Source organism: Helianthus annuus, chromosome 15 (assembly GCF_002127325.2).
Source record: "Helianthus annuus cultivar XRQ/B chromosome 15, HanXRQr2.0-SUNRISE, whole genome shotgun sequence".
In the NCBI taxonomy this organism is placed as follows: domain Eukaryota; kingdom Viridiplantae; phylum Streptophyta; class Magnoliopsida; order Asterales; family Asteraceae; genus Helianthus; species Helianthus annuus.
The window spans coordinates 160910616-160917116 of record NC_035447.2 but is presented as its reverse complement, the minus strand read 5'-3'; the positions used below and the strand labels follow the sequence as shown (position 1 = coordinate 160917116).

Sequence of the window (6501 nt, the reverse complement as noted above, 5' to 3'; positions counted from 1 at the left end):
CGTAGTGCCCCATTTGTCAACGTTCTATCATCATTGATGGTTTGCCAGAGTCTATTAGTTTACTCCCGATCCCATACGTGGGCACGGTGTGAGGATGGTGAGACCTAAATGGCGCTATCAACTAATAACCCGTTCACCTGGCCCCGGCGACTAATCGGTATTAAGTAGTAGGGACTTGAGTGATAGAGTTTCGTTTAGTATTGCTTGTTGCATCCAATATAAATATGTAACGTCCGCGTTTACGTCTAATAAAAGACGACTAAGGGACACTAGAAATATAAAAATTTCTTAAGAGTGTCCAACTTTTCGCAATTTAAAACGATGATATCAATAACATATGCATTAATTTTAACAAAATTTGGGCATGACCCGTCCGTAAAACGAGCATACCCCTGTTTTATTCATAATCAAACTAGATATAATTCTACAATTCGCTCAACAAGATACTACTAAAAACCAATACAAAAAATTTTGGACCAAAAACATTTGAACAAGCTAGCGGAAGCGTTTGGTATGACATAACATGAACACGAGCTCGCTCCGATTCTCCAAGTCGCCTAAATTGAGGATTTACCTACATTCAACAACAAAGCTTTAAAAAGTTAGTCAATATACTTATTTGCTTATAAAACCATCATTTTAGTTCCATTCGTGTATGTACTTTCATTTCTCTTACGCATTCGATTACCCAATTAAATGGGTATGACATATATTTTCATACAACTCACCCGTTAGTAGATGATGACGACCAAGCACAAAATATTGTATAAACTAAAACGTCCATAGCATATCCTAACCACATAAGTTACTTCAACCTGATTATCCTTTGAACATTCATCCGTTTCATTACTATATCAACACTTCGAAAGTCCGACATTCATAAACCTGCACTTTCAAACATACTCAATGATAACTTGGTTAGCAAACCCATAATCTCAGCATATTCAAGTACTACATCTTCGTAAAAAGGACGCCAACCATTTAAATGCATCTAATTATCTTACATCCCAAACTCAAGGGCATTGTTAGTAACGTTAATTCTTAAATGCATCCAAGTCATGCATTCGCACATACTTGCACACACACATACTTACAATCATACACATCTACATACCTAATATACATTTAATCATACCTACAATCATGTATTTACACCTACGTGTTCCGTACGCATTCTTGTATACCATTTACATGTAATACATGTCCAACTTCATTACATACATCTATCATACTTTTATATAAATTACATGAGCCTTAGACTTGGGTTTACAACTTATAATCGTCAAGGGAACACTCAAAATCATATTTGGGAGGCCCACCGTAGTCCACGGATAATATACCGAAGCCAACGATGCATAAATCACATAAATAATATTTTTGACAGAACCTTCACCCGGCCGTGTCAGCTCACCACCCGGCCGTGTCAGCTCTGCACTTTTCCTAGCCATTAATTCTTACCGAAACGGACATAACTCTCTCATTTTTCATCCGTTTTGCGTCACGTTTCTTCCTACATGGTTGTAAATTAATATTCTATCATGTGAACTTGAAATCCAACATCCGAGTTAAAGAATTTCATAACTTATACGGGTCCGGCTTATTATTCATCTACGAATTATTCGACCCGTTCATGCATTTATCAAAATAATCTATTGATTTGACCTCAACTTCATATGAACTTAATAATTGAACATTATATTACTTAAACAAACTAAGAAGTGATTACGGGAATCACTTACCTCGTGCGTCCAAGTTTGTGCATAACTTCCTCATTTCCTCTTGATCTGTTAGCCTTCCATACTTGAGTCCATGTCAATTTGGGGTTCCTATCCTTTCAAGTCATTATACCCATTTCATAGTTAGCACGCATGATCATTCATATCACATCCATTTGCAACTCTTAGCTATATAGACTTTTAATAGTCAAACTTTATCACGCATAAAACATGAACTGACAACCACATTGTTCAACATTTACTTAGTCAAATTTATTATCATAGATACGTACACGACATAACTCCAACATTATCACTTACCAATAAGCTATTCATCTCACATTCGTACACATTCACTTTTAATTACCATAAATCTAGCGCATCAAATACATGGCAAGCATCACACCATTGAAGCATAAGGTGCAAGTTCCAAATGTATAATTTTACCAAACCATACATTCAATCCGAATTCTCATATGGACTCCACCTTAAGCACACTTAACATATTATTTTGCTAACGACTAAACCATAAACACTTTCTATAAATACTTACCCACAACTTTCATACAATTTCACAAATTTGATCTCTTAGGCATTTCATCGAACACTTGGCGGGTTTCGCATTTGTAACACATTATGTACAAGCTTTTAAAGCGTGATTCCTACTAATTCTTCACATAACTTATTAACAATCAATCAAGTTCATAACAATATTTCATCCTAACTATGAACATATGGTTGTGACATCAATTATTCATAACAAGATCATCAAAAACAACCAAATTAACATGTAGAAATCTCAAAATTTCTAGCCATTCCTTGACATGCAAGTGGGTTTTGCCTAATCCATGTTCATATTCAAAATTTAACATATCTTGATGTCTACACAGCCATAGCAACCATCATTCATACTAGATTTAGCATTACATTCACGAATTACACTAAACCCACTAAAACAAACATCACCAAATTGCAAAAGTCGACTTACTTGATGTAGGAAATACTTAGGTGATCACCATTCTTAGTTCATGCAGTCAACTAGCCTTCAATTTCCCTTTTAATTTGATGATTTCTTGAGGTTTAGGGTTCACACCCCCTTGCTCCCTTCTCCTGTACGATCGCAACACACACCTTGTGTGTGTGTGATTTAATTTTGTTTTAATTAATTTCAGTTTCAAATTTGGCAATCCTAGTCCCTCAAGTTTATCACCCATCATAGTTGCCACAAGTTTCATTCCTTTACTTAATTTGCTAGGCATTTAACTAGGTTTACTAAGCTAGTTATTATACCTCATTTTGTTAAACATGATAACAAACTAGCAAATTAATAATTCGGTTCTGGGGTGTTACAAGTCAACCCCCCTTAAAAGAGGTTTCGTCCCCGAATCCTTTCACATTCAAACCAAACCAATTCTACTCTTACCCCTTTCAAGTTGTTCATCCACAATACTTATGTTAGATTCTGCTCCAGAGCTCTTATTAGTGTCTTTTACTTTATAATACTAGCTCTTAGCACATATCATCACTAGCGTTTCATTCATCGAATTTATTCCAATTGTATACAATTATTAATCGTACAAACCTAAGTCTGCGGCTTGTTTCTAACTTCCTATATAAGCATATTACATTCATATATTTGCTAATCGAAATAAATCGATTTATTTTATACTACTCGTACATCATATGCTATCTTTCATTTTGTTCACTATGAGCCATCCTAAACATTCCATTACTGTCATTACTTCTGATTACCTTTAAGCTCTTAGGAAGGGTCGATATATTATCATACGCATACTATAATCATTCAAAGACTTATTATTACAACCAAAATCACCCTTCTCAAACTTACTTATCCGTACTTATCATGAAGACTAAGCATTATTTCCATGGATTGTTAATTATGCCATGCGTATCTTTTCTACAAGGTCTTGTTCAAATGAACATGGCCAACAAGTCGAGCATCAAGGTTAGCATTTCTTAACGATACTCGCCGTCTCATATATTCTATCAGAATTTCCACAGTTACGAGCATTCAAGTTCAGTACCACCCGACAATCATTACGGACATTTTGAAATTCAACCCACATTTTGCATTACAGTTTTGAATATATGTATTCGATTATGACACATCCATCTCTAGTCGAGTCATAACCTCCTATTAAAGCTACAACCCTTTTTATACATACCTGACGGAAGTAGATTCCATTGATTTGTTACCCATACCTTACGAAGATCATTCCTTTCTGATTAGTGACATTGCATGTCCATTCATCAAGGTCACCTATGAGTACAAGACTTAACATATCAAAACGTTAACTAACGAGTTCAAATGGAAATCGCCATCTGACCCGTATGACCCATTTATCCTTTCGACCATTCTTGCATGCAACGCATTTGCATAAATACATTCATATATATATATATATATATATATATATATATATATATATGAAAGTTTAAGCATAGTTTGAATCATATCACTTAAGAAATATTTACTTGTTTGGTTCGTAATTACTTACACATTCGGATATTTTCATTCCTATCATTCTTCTGTTCATTTGCTTTACATTTACTTATATGACTTGTTTGACGCATACATGGTCAAGCTATCGACTTCTTCTTATGAAGACTAGTCCCGTCTTTTATATCTTAAATCTGTTTCGCGGATTCGAACACATTATTCATACCTTTCGTACTTCCTATGTTTTAAATCCGTCTCGCGGATTCAAACATTGCATTCACATCCTTCATTCTTTGAATCCATCTCGCGGATTCAAACATTTCATTCATGCCTTTCATTCCTTGAATTCATCTCGCGGATTCAAGCATTACATCCATATTCAAGCATTTCATTCAGGTCTTTCATTCCTTGAATCCGTCTCGCGGATTCAAGCATTGCATTCATATCTTTCGTTCTTTGAATCCGTCTCGCGGGTGTCACACCCCGACCGCGTATAACATGCAACCGCGGCGGAAAACGTCGGGGAGTGTTGTGAACAGAATTAAATTGTTTCATAACCATGGCATACAAGTTGTATTTTATTTATAAACAAAGGTGTTACATTGTCTTGGAAAGAGAGTACGGAAATCAAAACATAATTAAGCTAGTTCAAACTTCATTTTTAGGCTCTAAGGCACAGGTCCGCCCTAGAATCATGATCATCGTCCTATGGAATAGCTCCTGAAAACACATGTGAAAATAGGTACGTCAGCATAAAAATGCCTGTGAGATACATAGTTTTTGTGAAAATGGGATTCATGACTTGAGCTTAAAGAAATATTTAATAACAGTCAGTCATGAACCTTGTAATTTGTTTTGCTTTGTAAACCATTTGAAAAACGATAACATCAAACAATATGTATAGATAAGTGCAAGGTTAAACGAATAACCAAGTAAAATGAGTTGAATAAGGTAAGTTGTTTGTGAAAATAATGTCTTGTGAAGAATATGTTATTTATGTAAAATGTAATGTGTCTAAACTGAAATGACTTAGATAACGCCACGATATGTAACATTATACAAACATTTATATATCGGAAGTACCAGCGGCGTATCCACCATGTTTGTATCATATTACATATGCCACGTTACTTAAATCATTTACCCAAACCAATCCACCATGTAAATTGTTCATGTGTAAACCAAATGTCAAGTGTTATTGTAAACCATGTCAAATGTTTATGTTCAAATGTAAACCACCAAATGTGTATGTCAATGTCGACGTGTTTATGTTTAATGTAAATCATGTAATGTGTATCCCAAAATGAATTATGTATGGTAAGCGAAATGTATCAACTTAAACCATATGTAAACTGCACAAAACAGGTCGTTGAAGTAACACGTGGTTTAAATCAACGTTATGTTCTGTGGAAAAATGCATGCTCTGTTGATATTAACATTTATGTGGTATTGTAAACTATGCATACATCCAAGCCTTGACACTGCGGCGATAAACCCTTAAACAAATTAAAGGTTTATCTAAGTTATGTATATCGAATTCGGTCATTCCTTCCAGTCCTATCAAACCCAGGACTTCAGAAATGGGAGTTGTCAATTCCTATGGTACCACTACCTACTAACGAACGGCGTGATCAATGTTAATGAATGTATTGTCCCATGTTTAACAAACCAAATGTCATAACAAAATGAAGGCATGTGATGTAAACAATTGTACTAAGTATGCTAAGTAAACATACGAAGCAGAAATGATCATATAAATCAATGTGTCCATATGCTGAGTAAACATATGCAACAGAAATGTTTATGTAAATCAATGTGTCCATATGCTGAGTAAACATATGCAACAGAAATGTTCATGTAAATCAATGCACTAAGTACGCACACAATGGGCATACATAGCATAAAATGTAATGAAATCGTGTACTATAATGTACTAACAACATAGCAGGCATATGATGTGAAAACATGGAAAGCATGAATGTAACAGATAGGCACATGTGTTCCACCCCAAAACAGTTTGGAAAACAGTAAAAGATGGGGTTCTATGTACTCACCTGAGATTGCTTTGAGTTCCTTGTTTAATAACCAGATAATGCTAAAGATCACGAAATATCAACGGCACCTAATAGGTAGCTTATGTTAATATACCGGACCAAATCGGAAGGATCGGACAGTACGCGGGTTCGAAAACCAAACGAGTATGGAGACTCGTGTAATATGGTTTAACAAAGCCTACATACTAAAATGAAACTTAACCTAAGTGCTTACGGTCCATCACGACCCGTTGAGGTAGCTTATGCCACCCTAACGCGTCATTCGCGTAGA

General features: G+C 35.2%; 1 long non-coding RNA gene across 2 annotated transcripts; it reads right to left on the bottom strand.

Annotated features, from left to right (window-relative positions):
- Positions 1–322: 322 nt before the first annotated feature.
- On the bottom strand, positions 323–2846 carry LOC110910782. Of its 2 annotated transcripts, XR_002576463.2 has the most exons (4): positions 2704–2846; positions 1740–1831; positions 729–885; positions 323–574 (listed from the first exon to the last, which is right to left on the bottom strand). It is a non-coding gene; the product is annotated as an uncharacterized LOC110910782 (long non-coding RNA). The 2 variants fall into 2 exon arrangements; XR_004882622.1 differs by having other exon boundaries at positions 323–885.
- Between the last annotated feature and the right edge of the window lie 3655 nt (positions 2847–6501).